At 49.0% G+C, this 16,113-nt stretch overlaps 1 protein-coding gene across 3 annotated transcripts in view; it reads left to right on the forward strand.

The window, feature by feature from the left end:
• Window positions 1–6,441: 6,441 nt before the first annotated feature.
• The window catches only part of FNDC3A (fibronectin type III domain containing 3A), a 209,313-nt gene continuing 199,641 nt past the window's right edge, over window positions 6,442–16,113 (forward strand). The window contains exons 1-2 of one of the 3 annotated variants that reach the window (XM_075919050.1): window positions 6,442–6,722; window positions 9,118–9,187. The gene's annotated coding sequence lies outside the window, so the exon portion shown is untranslated. The remainder of the gene's footprint in view (window positions 6,723–9,117; window positions 9,188–16,113) is intronic. The other 2 variants (XM_075919052.1, XM_075919051.1) reach the window with 2 other exon arrangements.

Raw genomic sequence — 16,113 nt, forward strand, 5'->3', positions numbered from 1 at the left:
AATAATGAAAGTAGAAGTGGCGACTAGATTACAACCCGGAAGAGCCAGGTTCGGACGATCTGCGCATGCGCAGATCGCCGGACAGCGAGTGGGGCTTACCGCGGTTTGGCAAGCCCTGTATATATATATAACCCTAAAATTCAAAGCCTCTGCTGGATTATATGGTTTTTATTTTATCTTTTCAATTGGAGGTTGTCCCCATTCCCCATAAAGATGAAGGGAACTGGAGGGCAGGGCTTGTTCCAGTATTCAATATTTAAGGTTTCCAGGGGAACCCCAATCCTGACTTAATAGACATGTGAAATTATAATATTTTTGCACAGCTAAGGCTTCAGAATTCTCTAGAAAAAGCACTCTTTTGTTTACTAAAGGCAGAAGAGCTGCAGAAGGGAGGCTTTACTGTAGCAATCCAGAATGCATCTGATGGGGAAAAACAATGAGTCATACCCTATTAATACAGTTGATTTAGGTCCTTGTTTCCTGGGCTCACCTAAAATATTCAGTTCCAAACTGTTCACCATGCACACTTGGGTGCCCAGTGAGAACCTCTTAGAAACTAAAAATAGATTTCTTCCTCTGCGTCATTTGGCTATCGTACAAGAGATTCTGCCTCTTGGGTCCCTTTTGGCAAGTCCCCTAATAGACGAAGGGAAGAAATATTGGCCAGCCTTCTGATACCTACTCAGATCTGGATATGCTAGGTGACCGGATGAATGATCTCAGCGTTACTTCAGCATTGTCTAATCCTCTGGTTTTGGAAAAATAAATCTATTAGCGTATGCACACAAAATAGATAACGGTGGCTTTGTATTGGTCTCTCAGGTTTTCCAGTCACTTAATGTTGTCAGTTTGAGTGACTATTCATCTGAGTCTATACTGTAGTTTGCCTTGTAGGAGAGGACAGAATTGTATATAATCCCAAAACACTATGCAAACTGCTTGACTTTACCCACAACTTAGGTTGAAAGTCAGCAGCTGTTTAATAGCACAGAACATTATAAAAGTTAGCACAGTAGGTGAAGAATATATAATATTGTAATAGAAATATATAATGTTATTAATCTACTGTTCTAATTTGCATGGTGTTCTGTTTTGTTAAACAACTGATGTCCATTGAAACTGCAGGAGGAATTGAGGGTGACCAAGGCCCCAAATGAGCAAGGACATGAGGATTAAACCCCATGCTCTTTGGGATCTCTCAATAATATTAATGGGTGAAGTCCTGATTTTTGACTCATCAAAAGACAAACTTCCAGCAGCACACTGTCACTAATATCATGCAATGGCATTTGTTCAGTACTGACTCAGTGGGATGAATGCTGTCTAATGAATCATCATCAGCATTTCCTGCAGTACCTGGGGAGGTGTCTCATCCAAGTATTGATTAGGCCTGAATTTGTTTAGTTTTGAGATCTGACAGATCACAGCCTGAGATGCTTTGTCTGCAGGAAGAACATAATCTAAATCATGCGTTTTAGGTGAGGTTTCTACAGGGAACACTCCAGAACTTATATGTAATACAGACAATCACATTCTCTTTCTGTATGCTCTTGTCTTTTGTACCCATACTACAAAGGTAGATATGAACTATCAGGTAATATAGGTTGAACCTCCTAAATCTGGGACTCTCTGGTCCAGCAACATCCGCGGTCCGGACCAGAGATGTTGCTGGACCAAAGAGCCCCCACAGCTGGGAATGGGAAGCTGGGAGTCCAGCAGCCAGGAGCTCCAACCAGGGCTGGCCACAGTGAGGCTGGTAGCAGCCAAGGAGTCCCAGCCTCAGAGAGCCTTGGTTGGGCTGGCAGCAATGGAGCCAGTGGCAGCTGGGGAGCGCCAGCCATGTTGGTAGCAGTGGGGTTGCTGGCAGCCAGGGAACCCTGGTTGGTCTGTCAGAAGTGGGCCAGTGGTGGCTGGAGAGCCTTGGCAGGGCCGGCAAAAGTGGGGTTGGTGGCTGGGAAGCCAACAGCAGGGCTGGAAGTGGATGGCAAGCCCCGGCAGGTCTAGAAGAAGTGAGGCTGGCAGCAATCAGGAGCCCCAGCCCCAGGGAGCCCCAGTTGGGCTGGCAGAAGCAGGGCTGGCAGTGGCTGAAGAGCCCCAACTCCGGGGAACCCTGGCCAGGACAACAATGGTGGTGCTGGTGGCAGCAGGGGAGGCCTGACTGGGCTGGTAACAGCAGGGATGGTGGCAGCCAGGAAGCCTTGGCCCCAGGGAACCACACATGGGCTGGCAACAGCTCAACCAGAGGCAGCTGGAGATCCCTCTCCCCAGAAAGACCCACACCTGGCTGGCAGCAGCAGGGACAGAAGTGGCCAGGGAGCCCCAGCCCAGCTTGATGGCAAGTTTGCAGATAACACTAAGCTAAGGACAGAGGTAAATATGTTGGCGGGTAGGGATAGGGCCCAAAGTGACCTAGACAAATTGGAGAATTGGGCCAAAGAAATCTGATGAGATTCAACAAGAACAAGTGCAGAATCCTGAATTTGGGACAGAATAACTGTTACACACTGGGGACTGACTGGATAAGCAGCAGTTCAGTAGAAAAAGACCTGGGGATTACAGTGGGTGAGAAGCTGGATATGAGTCAACAGTGTGCCCTAGTAGCCGAGAAAGGTAATGGCATATTGGAGTGCATTGGAGAAGCATCGCCAGCAGACCTACAGAAGTGATTGTTTCCCTCTATTCAATGCAGGTGAGGCCACATCTGGAGTATTGTGTCCATTTCCGGGCCCCCCATTACAGAAAGGATGTGGACGCCCTGGAGAAGGTCCAGCAGAGGACAACAAAAATGAGTAGGAGGTGGAGCACATGATTTATGAAGAGAAGCCGGAGAGATTTGGGCTCATTTAGCCTACAGGAGAGATGACTGAGGCAGGATTTGATAGCAGCCTTTAACTGACTGAAGGGGGCTTCCAATGAGCATGGAGAGAGGCTGTTTTCAGTGATGACAGATGACAGAACAAGGAGCAGTGGTCTCAAGTTGCAGTGTGGGAGGTCTAGGTTGGATATTAGGAAAAACTATTTTACTAGGAGGGTGGTAAAGAACTGAGATCAGTTACCTAGGGAGGTGGTGGAATCTCCACCCTAAGGCTGTGTCTACATTGGCACCCTTTTCCGGAAAAGGGATGCTAATGAGACAAGTCGGAATTGCAAATGCCGCGGGGGATTTAAATATCCCACGCGGCATTTGCATGAACATGGCTGCCGCTTTTTTCCAGCTCGGGGCTTTGCCGGAGAAAAGCGCCAGTCTAGACGGGATCTTTCGGAAAATAAAGCCTTTTCCGGGAGATCCCTTATTCCTCTTAAAATCAGGAATAAGGGATCTTCCGGAAAAGGCTTTATTTTCCGAAAGATCCCGTCTAGACTGGCGCTTTTCTCCGGCAAAGCCCCGAGCCGGAAAAAAGCAGCAGCCATGTTCAGGCAAATGCCGCGGGGGATATTTAAATCCCCCGCGGCATTTGCAATTCCGACTTGTCTCATTAGCATCCCTTTTCCGGAAAATGGTGCCAATGTAGACACAGCCTAAGGGTTTTAACCCTTGACAAAGCCCTGGCTGGAATGAATTAGTCTGGGTTGGTCCTGCTTTGGGCAAGGGGTTGGACTCGATGACCTCCTGAGGTCTCTTCCAACCTATGATTCTAACTATAAGCCTATCCTTCAAAGCACTTGCAACCCCTCCCAGCTTAGTATCATCTGGAAACATCATAATTGCACCCTCTATGCCATTATCTAAATCATTGATGGAGATATTGAACAGAACTGGATCCAGAACTGATCCCTGCAGAACCCCACTTGTTTTGCCCTTCCAGCATGGCTGTGAACCATTACTAACTACTCTCTGGCAATAGTTATCCAGTTATGCACCCACCTTATAGTAGTTCCATCTAGGTTGTATTTCTCTAGTTTATTAACAAGGTCATAAAATCACAGAATACTAGAAGGGACCTTGAGAGGTGCCAGGTGTCCGGTTTTGTACTGGACAATCTGGTATTTGAGGGTTTTGTCTGAGAAACAAATTGAGAAATTACCAGACATATAAAATGTCTGGTATTTTCTAATTAGTTAAGTTTTATTAAAATTAGGTGTATCGGTCTTTAGCTGTGAACTGCCTGAATAGTAGATGTGCTCGCTGCCTGAGTGTGTCTACCTGCCAGGCAGTTCGCAACTACTCAAGGGAGGGTATGGGGGGAGAGGGGCAAAATGGAATCCCCAGGCAGACTCACTCCTCTGCCAGGGTTTGTAGGGGCTGCACATGCCCAGATCAGTCCCGCTCCCCCCTCCCTTCTCCTCCTGATCTCCCAGTCAAGCCCTGCTGCCCCTGTCCAGCCCTGCTTCCGGTGGCCAGTTCCCCCCACCTCCCACCAATCTCCCCCGGTCAGCCCTGCTCCCCCAATGACCTCCCACAACCAGCCCAGCTGCCCCCATCCAGCCCTGCTTCCCGCAGCTGGTTCTCCTGTCCTCTTCCTCCTGTTCTCCCCTGGCCAGACCCCCTACCCCCGTCCACCTCTGGTTCTGCCACCTGCCCTCCCTGATTTCTGCTGGACAACCCCACTGCCTCCAACCCTGCTTCCGTCACCTGCCCGCCTGCCCCCCCCATCTCCGCGGGACAGTTCCGCTGCCCCCAACCCTGCTTCTGCTGCCCGCTCGCCCCCTCCCCCCATCTCCGTGGGACAGCCCCGCTGCCCCCAACCCTGCTTCCACCGCCCGCTCGCCCCCTCCCCTCCATCTCCACGGGACAGCACCACTGCCTCCAACCCTGCTTCTGCAGCCCACTGCCCACCCACCTGGATCTCCACGGGACAGCCCTGCTACCCTTAACCCTGCTTCCACTGGCCGCCCACCCACCTACCCTGATCTTCATGGGACAGCCCCGCTGCCCCCAACCCTTCTTTCTGGCGGCCGGTCCTCCCTTCCCCCCACCACCACCTTCTCCCAGCCCGCCCCGCTCTGCTCCCCTACAGGCAGCCACGCTGAGGCCTGGTATTTTTTTCCCACGGCCCGGTACCAGGCCGCAGCCCATAGTTTGGGAAACGCTGCCTCAGACTATTTCTCCAGTTTGTCCAAATCGTTTTGAGTTATGATCTTACCCCCCCCCAAAGCACTTGTAACCCCTTTGAGCTTGTTATCATCTGCACATTTAATAAGTGTACTCTCTATGCCCATCAATATCTAAATTGTTGATGAAGATATTCAACAGAACCAGTCCCAAAACTGACCCGAGGACCCCACTTGTGCCCTTCCAGCATGACTGTGAACCATTAGTAAATACTCTCATGTGAGACTGTATCAAATACTTTACTAAAATCTAGATATACCACATTTACTGTTTGTCCCTTACCCACGAGGCTTGTTACCCTATCAAAGAAAACTATGTTGTGGTTTGACATGATTTGTTCTTTACAAATCCATGCTGTTATTTATCACCTTATTGTCATCTAGGGCTATGTCTAGACTGGCATGATTTTCCGCAAATGCTTTTAACGGAAAAGTTTTCCGTTAAAAGCATTTGCGGAAAAAGAGTGTCTAGATTGGCACAGATGCTTTTCCACAAAAGCACTTTTTGCGGAAAAGCGTCCGTGCCTATCTAGATGCACTTTTGCGCAAAAAAGACCTGATTGCCATTTTAGCCATCGGGCCTTTTTTGCGCAAAACTGTATACACTGGCCCTCTTGCGCAAATGATTTGCGCAAGAGGGCTTTTGCCCGAACGGGAGCAGCATAGTATTTCCACAAGAAGCACTGATTTCTTACAGTAGGAAGTCAGTGTTTTTGCAGAAATTCAAGCGGCCAGTGTAGACAGCTGGCAAGTTTTCTAGATGTTCATAACTGGACTGCTTAATTATTTGCTCTGTTATTTTTCCAGGTTCAGAACTTAAACTGACTGGTCTGGAATTCCCTGGGATGTCCTTATTTCCCTTTTTATAGATGGGCACTATACCTGCCCTTTTCCAGTCTTCTGGAATCTCTCCCAGATTCCACAACTTTTCAAAGCGAATAGATCAAGATATCTCCTCAATCAGTTCCTTGAGTAATCTCCGATGTGTTTCATCGCACCCTGGTGACAGGAAGACATCTTACCCCTCTCATTTTTAGCTTGTTCTTGTCATATTTTAACTTCTGAGTGCCTCATTTTCACTGGCATTCACTATGTTAGGCATCCAATAACCATCAACCATGGGTCAAGGCCCATGACTTTGGCCTTACAGGATGCCTTCCCCCCCACTAATACTGGAGAGCTAGCAAAAGACACCCCCCCCGGCTGTCTGTCCTCCCCTCCTGCAGCCTTGCCCAGGGCACCCACCTTGCCAGCTCGTCGCCACCCCCCAAGAAAGGAAGAGCGACAAAGGGGCTTTTTATGCCCAGCCTGAGCCCCGCCCCCATTCCTCCGCGGATAAACACCCCCTCCCGCTGCGTAAGCGTAGTGCGTGCCGGAGCCGACCCCCCCCAGCGAGCATCTCCCCCGCCCCTGAGCGAGGGTGGCGGCCGCGGGCGAGGCGAGGCGAGGCGGCTCGGCAGCTGAGGCGGCGATGCGCCGTTGGGCCAGGCTGGGGCGGAGCGCGCAGGTAGCGGAGCGGGCGGGGGCTGAGCGCCGGGCGAGGTAGGAAAAGCCGCTGGGACCGCCCCGCCCCTGCCCTAGCTCCGCCATTGGGAGCTCCCCGCCCGCGGCTGCTACCGGGGACGGGCACCGAACCGTTACCTGCGGAGGCAGCTACCTGAGTCCCGGCGGTGAGTAAGGTCCATCCACCCGCCGCGGGGAGGCGCGAGGGGCGGCTGGGTAACCCCCCCCCTCCCCCAGAGGCAGGATTCCGCTGACAGCTCGCTTAGCTCCTCACCTTTCCCTCCCCTCCTTCCTGGGGAGGGTTTGGCTTGGGGGGGGGCGGGGGCTGGCCCCGCGGACGGCAGATTCTGCCCCCCCCCCCTTGCCTGTGCTAGTGTGGCTCAGAGACACCAGGCTTCTCCTGCTGAAGTGTCCCTGGGTGCAGGCGGCTGCCTGCCGCATGTGTCTCCTGCGGGGATGTAAAGTCCGTTGGCAGTGGGAAACCTTTTGGTGAGTTAAGTATTTAAACAGTAGCAGGAAACTTGGAGATGGCAGAGCTGCTGAATGACTTCTTTGTTTCGGTCTTTCTCCAGAAGTCTGATGAAGAAATGCCTAACACAGTGAATGCTAGTGGGAAGGGAGGGAGGTTTAGAAGATAAAATAAAAAAGAACAAGTTAAAAATCACTTTGAAAAGTTAGACGTCTGCAAGTCACTAGGGCCTGATGAAATGCATCCTAGAATACTCAAGGAGCTGATAGAGGAGGTAGCTGAGCCTTTAGCTATCATCTTTGGAAAATCATGGAAGACAGGAGAGATTCTAGAAGACTAGAAAAGGGAAAATATAGTGCCCATCTATAGAAAGGGAAATAAAAACAACCCAGGAAACTACAGACCAGGCAGTTTAACTTCTGTGCCAGGAAAGACAATAGAGCAAGTAATTAAGGAAATCATCTGCAAATTCTTGGAAGATAATAAGGTGATAGGGAACTGCCCGCATTGATCTGTAAAGAACAAATCATGTCAAACCAATCTGATAGCTTTCTTTGATAGGATAACAAGTCTTTTGGATAGGGGAGAGGCGGTGGACGTGGTATACCTAGACTTTAGTAACATTTGATATGGTCTTGCATGATATTCTTATCAATAAAGTAGGCACATAAAAATTAGATGGGGCTACTATAAGGTGGGTGCCTAACTGACTGGATAACAATTCTCAGAGAGTAGTTATTAATGGTTCAGAATTCTGCTTGAAAGGTATAACAAGCGAGGTTCTGCAGGAGTCTGTTTTGGGACCGGTTCTGTTCAATATCTTCATCAATGATTTAAATATTGGCATGGAGACTATGCTTATTAAGTTTGCAGATGATACCAAGCTGGGAGGGGTTGCAACTGCTTGAAGGACAGGGTCATAATTCAAAATGATCTGGACAAATTGGAGAAATGGTTCTTCTGCTCTACTCTGTGCTGATTAGGTCTCAGTTGGAGTATTGTGTCCTTTTCTGGGCACCACATTTCAAGAAAGATGTTGGAGAAGGTCCAGAGAAGAGCAACAGGAACGATTAAAGGTCTAGAGAATATGACCCATGAGGGAAGATGGAAAGAACTGGGCTTGTTTAGTTTGGAAAAGAGAAGATTGAGAAGGGACATGATAGCGGTTTTCAGGTATCTAAAAGGGTGTCACAAGGAGGAGGGAGAAAAATTGTTCTGCCTGGCTTCTGAGGCTAGAACAAGAATCAATGGCCTTAAACTGCACCAAGGGGGGTTTAGGTTGGACATTAGGAAAAAGTTCCTAACTGTCAGGGTGGTTAAACACTGAAATAAATTGCCTAGGGAGGTTGTGGAATCTTCATCTCTGGAGATATTTAAGAGTTGGTTAGATAAATGTCTATCAGGGATGGTCTAGACAGTACTGGGTCCTGCCATAATGGCAAGGGACTGGACTCGATGACCTCTCGAGGTCCCTTCCAGTCCTAATATTCTATGATAAAGGGTGGGATCCTGTGTGTATGTGGTGGGGAGAGATAGGTGAAGCGTTCTCAGTGGCAGACCATGGGCAGGGAAGTCGCAAACTGCAGTACCAACCTGTTCCTGAAGATACTGTCCTCTCCCGCAGGCTAGAAATTGCGCTCTCCTAACTTGTCTTCCCAAGCCATGCTAATGACAGTTTAGTTTCCCATTAGAAATAAATAGTGTGAAATCCTGCAGGTGTAGATATGATTTAAGGGGAAGTCTCCAGCTAGACTTACACTCCACATTCTTGAAATCAATGACCCCCATAATACGAATGAGAATATTTCCATGGATCTTTAAATTTGAAAAAACCAAAAGCAGAAAACCATGTAAATACAGGGTGCTGAATGCAAACAAAACTGTTATGTTGCTTACTGGCAATCAGAAAGTGAAACCAACTAGCAGTAAAAGTGAAACTGATGAGGCTGTTTACATTGTAGAAACCTGGTAAAAAGTAAATATACATGAACATTAAGTTGTTTTTCATAACCTAAAAAACCCAACCCTTTGTGGACAGTGTTTTAAGAGCAAATTAGTGACTCAATTTTAAATCTTGTGTTTTTTTTTCCAAGGTGGTTTCTGGTGAAATTGCAAAACTTTGCTGTAGACTACTACTTGGCATGCAATGTTTCAATTCACAAGGTAACTTCTTTTACAAGTTTAAAAAATACTGGCTTTTTATTTTTAGAACTTGAAGGTGTATTTAAATGATGTTTGTCCAGTACAGTGATTTAAAATTGCTGCTTAAAAATACTTGTAGTGCCCGGTTTCCACCTGGTTACCTTCTTTAATGCCAATCTGCTTACAGCGACGAGGAGTCCTGTGGCACCTTATAGACTAACTGAAGTGTAGGAGCATAAGCTTTCGTGGGCAAAGACCCACTTCGTCAGATGCATGTCGTCAGTGGGTCTTTGCCCACGAAAGCTTATGCTCCTACACTTCAGTTAGTCTATAAGGTGCCACAGGACTCCTCGTCGCTTTTGCAGATTCAGACTAACACGGCTACCCCTCTGATACACTCTGCTTACAGGTTTTGATGGATAGGTCTGGGTTCTTTTGGATCCCGCCACCCACTCAACTTTACTTTTTCCTATGGATTTATTTGGCGGTGCCTCCACCCCCCTCACTTTTTCCTGGCAGGGTCCCCAGGGCAGCTTGGGAGGAAAATTCTAACCCAGGATAATCCCCACGTACTTGCCAGATAGCTGGAGACTCCCAGAAAATAACACAAACACATACACTAATACACTTCTGTTTAATATAAACAGAAGACAAATATAATATAACAGGGTAAAACACTGTTTAGGTTAATCGGTGCCCAGCAACTGTAAGATTAGTGACCCATTGATATGTGTACTTTGTGGAGCCTTTGATGACTTATGACCACAAAATTCTTCTCTGCAGTGGGGCTGACTGGGTCCAGTACAGCCCAAAGGATTCACAAATGGGAGAAGGTGGTAAATCCCTCCACAGGTTTAATATGCAGCAGGTTATAAAATCCCCAAACAAATTCCCTGACTGACTAAAAAGATGGTGCACTCACACACTCCATGAATGAGCCTCAGGTTCAGAGATGACTCAGTCTCTGCAGAGGGGCTGGTCTCTTCTGGCAGGGATCCTCTTCAGGGAAGAATCAGGCTGCTTTGGTCCCAGAATTTCCTCTCACCACAAAGGGGTGCAAGGCTCAAGGTGCAGGTTACACAACTGCACTAAAATTCAAACTGTAATCTCCTACCCCAGCATTCAGACACACAGGCAGCAGCCCTGAACTAGCAGGCAGAGCAGTGCTGACCATGTCCTGACAGCTCTCACCTAGGGAGCTGGAGCGCTAACTCAGCCTGGCTGGGGAAGTTTCCCAGCAAACTCTACAAACAGGGAATCAACAGTGGAGAAATAAAACTGAGCTGAGGGATCTTGCTTTCAGGTCCCTAGAGGCTAGTTCTCAGTGGGGAAACCCTGTATGCAGGCCTGGGGCTTACTAGCTCCCACAGAGCCAGCCCTCCCCTTGCCCTGGCTGGCTCCAGACTCCTCTAACAATGGCTTTTTTCTCCCTCCTGAACTCTCTGGGAGGGGCATCTCACTCCCTATGGGTTGCCAGGGAAGACTCTGTCCCTGGTAGGGAGGGAGAGCCAAGGCAAACTCAGTGTGCCTCTCCCGGAGCTGCCAGCAGACAGAGCCCCAGGAATCTAGGTAATCTCCTTGGCGGTAATGTACTTAATCTCAAACACTATCAACTGCTCTAATATAAGGCCAAGTCTACAGTAGGGGAGAAATTTGGTTTAAGATACACAACTCCAGCTATGAGAATAGCATAGTTGATGCATCTTAAATTGAATTTCTCTGGCAGCCTTACTACAGGAGGGTGACTAGAGAAATTCTCCTGTTGACTTCCTTTACTCCTCGTGACTCTGAGGAGTAATGGGGTTGATGTGGGTGCCATCAGTGTTTGATATTAGTGGGTCCTTACTAGACCTGCTAAATTGAACCCTGGAAGATTGATCTCTGGGTAAGTATAGACAAGCCCTACATCACAGACCTGCAAAGACTATGTCAAATGGCTAGCTCTGCACACAGGCCACGTTTCACGAGGCATAAGGAATCGGACGACAAAGATTTTCCTTGTTGACCAATCCCCATCTTGACTGCTGCTTTGTGCCGACAAACAGCTGAGCTGGCACTACGCAGCGGCTATTTTTATTCTAATGAAGTGGGGGATATTTAAATCTCCACTTCATTGACTATGGCGGTATGTCTAATTTACATGCCTCTGTCAGCAGAAGCATGTAGTCTAGACATACCCTCAGTGTGTACATGTATAATCGCATTTTGGGTGGGTGTGTATAAAATATATTTGGTTCCTGTTGTAGATATGTGAGGAAGTGTGCATGTGGTAGGGAAATGAGCAGACAGTGTCTAAACTCTTACTCTGGAACGCTGCACTAGGTAATTAAATTGTTAATTGCGTAAGCTCCAAGAATCATCTTTTAAAAAGGTATTTAGATGCTGTCCCAGAGTGTGTCCCTCAGACCATGTAGGTTCTATTATCGGGACCGACCCCCGTGCTTACTAGTAATCCTAACTACTCTGAGATCCCTTTTCCCTACATCCCGCGTGTTCACCCTGCAACCTTAGTCCAATATCAGGGTCCCTTGATCCTCAGCCCCCGGTTTGATGTGCCCAGTTAGCCGGAGAGAGGTCATCAGCATTGGAGGGGAGGGAGACCTGGGCCCGCCCTCACTCCAGGTCCCAGCCCAGGATCCTAAGAACAGGTGATCCTCACCTGTTCAGCTGGTGGGAGTTCGTCCCTTAACTCACCAACCCACAGGCCTTTCAGTGCCCTGTCCTGGGCCTCTTCCTCCTCTCCATCTGACTCAACTTTTTGGGACATCCGTCCAGCCCCCCGGCTCTTCCATCCGGTCCTGCAGCTCTTCAGGCCAGCCCCTCGGTGGCTCTGGCCAGCTCTGCATCCTCTGCTCCGCCTGGCCCTTCAGCTCCTCCTTCCTCCTCTTAGTGTCCAGCACTCTCCTTTTGAAGAGCCTGCGCCTGATTGTTCCTCCCGGCTCCCCACACACACACCTGCGCAGACGCCGGGAGGGTTCGCTGGCCAGCGGGCACCTCTGCGCTCGCACGGGGAGCCATGCCTGAACAAGCCCCACAATGCCGATGCTGCAGCGGGGCTGCCTTTTCTGCACCGAGCACCTTTGCGGCGTCTTGGCAACTGCAGGCGGCGGCGGGCTATGGCGGCAGGGAGCTCACTGCTCTGTCACATATCTCTCTCCTCCCCCCCATTAAATGTCTTACTTCTTCTTGTGGTCCCTCTTCTCCATCCTGCATCCTCAAGAAGAAGTCGGCATTGTTGTGTTTTGTCTGTGCCCGATGTAGAACCTCAAACCTGTAGGGCTAGATTCCACCTCATTATTTGAGGGTTAGCCTCCTTCATAGATGGAGCCACCACAGTGGAGTATGGCCTGTTATTAGCTTAAAAGGGTTCCTGAGCAAATAGTACCTCAGTCTCTATAGCCACTTAACCACTAATGCCTCTTTTTCGATGGTCAAGTAGGCCTGTTCTCTGGGGAACAGCTTTCAGCTCAAGTATAATACCAGGTGTTCCTCCCCTTGAATCTCTTGTCAGGGCCGCTCCCAGTCCTACCATCGATGCATCGGTCTGTAAAATAAATTCTTTTGAGAAATTCGGTTGCACAAGCACAGGTGCTTGCATTAGACACAACCGCAGCTGCCGAATTGCTCTTTCACACTGCTCTGACTAGCACACCTTCTTAGGTTGTGTCCCCTTGGTCAAATTGGTTAATGGAGCAACTATAGTTGCAAAATCGGGTATAAAGTGTAGATAGTAGCTGACTAGTCCTAAAAATTGGCATACCTGCTTTTTAGTTGTCGGAGTATGATATTCTACTATGGCTTGGACTTTGCTCACTAGGGGGTCTCAACTTCCCCCTTCCTACTGTAAGTAAGTAACTTCCTGCTGTCCTATGTAACATTTCTCCGAGTCCTGCCTCTTGGCAGTGTTTTTTAACACGGCCTGCAAATGCTGCAAGTGTTTGGGCCAGGTTAGGCTATAGATGACGATGTCATCAATATAAGCTGCAGCGTACTGTTGGTGGTCCCTTAGTACCCGGTCCATTAATCTCTGAAAAGTCGCAGCTGCCCCGTGCAACCCGAATGGCATGATTTTTAAATTGCAATAGTCCAAAGAGGGTTGAGAGAGCAGTCTTTTCCTTAGATATAGGTGTCAATGGAATCTGCCAATACCACTTTGTTAAATCTGACATCAAGATGTACTGAGCTTGGCCCAGCTTCTCCAAAAGTTCATCCACCCAGGGCATCTGGTAGGCATCTAACTGGGAAATCGCGTTTACCTTACAGAAGCCTATGCAGAAACAAATGGGCCCATGCGGTTTTGGCACTAAGACAATTGAACTTTGCTAGTCACTACAGGATTCTTCAGTTACACCCAAACGTGTCATAATCTGTACCCCCTTTCGCACTGTCCCACATCTTTCTCGGCAACGGGAAGACCAGATCACGTACTTTATGCCTCGGGGTCGTGGCAATATGGTGGCTACTAATGTAGCACACCCCAGGGTTTCAGACAACACCTTTTGGTACACCTTGAGGATTTCTAGCACCTCCCCCTGTTGTGCTACCGTCATCTTGTCCCCTAACACCACCTCCCAGGGCTCCTCAACATCCCCTGCCCAGGGTCCTAAGTCAACTGGGGGTGGTGAGGGACTTATCAACAGACTTTCATGCGGGTTCCATTTCTTTAATAGGTTAATGTGGTAGACCTGTGTCCCTCATCTCTTGCCTACCAAGCGAACCTCATAATCTTCACTTTCCACTTTACGGATAATTTCAAAGGGTCCCTATCATTTTGCTAAGAGTTTTGATTCCTTTGTGGGCAACAGGAAGAGTACCCTATCTCCAGGTTTAAACTCCCTCACCTTAGCTTCCCGATTGTAGTAATAGGCCTGTTTTTCCTGGTCCTGGCATAGATTGGCCTTGGCAAATTACCCTAACCACCGCAACCTCTCTCTCAGGCATAACACATAAGGGACCAACCCTAGTGCTTGTGATTCTTGCTCCTCCCAGGCCTCCTTAACTAAGTCTAGAATACCTCTTGGCTGATGCCCATATAAGAGTTTGAAACAGGAGAATCCCACAAGCGATTGGGGGACCTCCCTTATCATGAATAGTAAGGCAGGTAACAGCTTATCCCACTCTTGTGGGTCCCCCTCCGTAAGACGTAAGAGCATAGTTTTAAGCGTTCAATTGAATTGCTCTACCAGTCCATCTGTTTGTGGGTGATACATAACAGTTTGCACAGCTCTACCATTAACTTGGACGATATGTGGTTTCCCTGGTCTGTTAGTATTTCTCATGGCATCCCCACCCTGGCAAAAATTTTTACCAATTCCACGGCTAATTTGGGGGCTGTTGTATTTCTTAAGGGGATGGCTTCCGGGTACCTAGTGGCATAGTCCAGCAGGACTAGTATATATTGGTACCCCACTTTGGACCGTTCTAAAGAGCCCACTAAGTCTAGGGCTACCCTCTCAAAAGGAATCCCTACCACTATGACCCTGTCCGAGGCTGGGTTAATTGGCATGCTGGGCAGGAATTACAGAAGTCCTGTACTTCTCTATGCACGCCTGGCCAGAAAAACCTATGGGTGATACGCTGTAGGGTCTTTTCTTTCCCCAGGGGTCCCACCCAGGGGGTTTAAAAAAAATGAATGGAGATGCTTATCTCCTAGAACTGGTAGGGACCTTGAGAGGTCATTGAGTCCAGTACCCTGCCCTCATGGCAGGACCAAGTACCATCCCTGACAGATTTGCCCCAGATGCCTAAATGACCTTCTCAAGGATTGAGCTCACAATCCTGGGTTTAGCAGGCCAATGCTCAAACCACTGAGCTATCCTTCCCCCCCCCCCCCCCCCCAGTATTGGAGGGGAGGGGGGACCTGGGCCCATCCTCACTCCAGGTCCCAGCCCGGGACCCTAAGAACAGATGATCCTCACCTGTTCAGCTGGTGGGGATTTGTCCCTTAGCTCACCAACCCGCAGGCCTTCCGGTGCCCTGTCCTGGGCTGCTTCTTCCTCTCCATCTGACTCAACTCTTTAGGACATCCACCCAGCCCCCCAGCTCTTCCGTCTGGTCCTGCAGCTCTTCGGGCCTTTTGAAGAGCCCATGTCTGATTGCTCCTCTGCCTCCTGGCTGGCCTCCCCCCCACACCCGCACAGATGCCGAGAGGTTTTGCCAGCCGGCGGGCGCCTCTACACTTGCGCAGGGAGCCATGCCTGAACAAGTCTCACACCGCCGACGCTGCAGCAGGGCTGCCTTTTCTCCACCTCTGCGGTGTCTTGGCAAGTGCGGGCGGCAGTAGGCTCCGGCAGCAGGGAGCTCACCGCCCCGTTACAGATGCCTAAATACCTAAGGACTCAACTTGGGGAAAGGCTTGCCTTACAGAGTCTGGTCAGCAATAAACCTTGGGTTGATCTTTCACTAAAGTCCCTACTAGAGCGGAATAGGTAAAAGGGAATGCTGAGGATAAGAAGGAGGGGTGTAGCTCAGGGTTGGCCAATCATTTTTAAAAGGGGGTCACTTCAGAAATTTCTGAAGTGGCTCCAGGCCACCCCAGAAGTGGAGGGAGCCTTGGGCAGAAGGGGAGGGGCCAAGACTTCTTGTGCTCTCCCTCCCACCCTGATTGGCCTGGGGTTGGGGAGAGTGAGAAGTCTTCCTCTTCCCTCCCCTCCCTTGCCCTGCCCCCAAGAGAGAAAAACCAGCTGTTTTAAAACAGCAGGTGTTTTCTCTAGGTGCCTGGCTGTTCGCTGAGAAACCTTGGCCACAAGGAATCTCAACCATCAGGCCCATCCCCACACCTGCATCTATAATCAGGTTGTTAATAGCTTACTCTAAAGGTAAGAAGACAGACCAAGAGTGGTAAACTAAAGGGATTTTATTAACAGATAAAGGGAGATAAACAAGGTATGACAGGTAAGTATTAACTATACAACTGATATACATACATAATATATATTTTTTTACAT

The sequence above is a fragment of the Pelodiscus sinensis genome, chromosome 1 (genome assembly GCF_049634645.1).
Source record: "Pelodiscus sinensis isolate JC-2024 chromosome 1, ASM4963464v1, whole genome shotgun sequence".
Classification (NCBI taxonomy): domain Eukaryota; kingdom Metazoa; phylum Chordata; order Testudines; family Trionychidae; genus Pelodiscus; species Pelodiscus sinensis.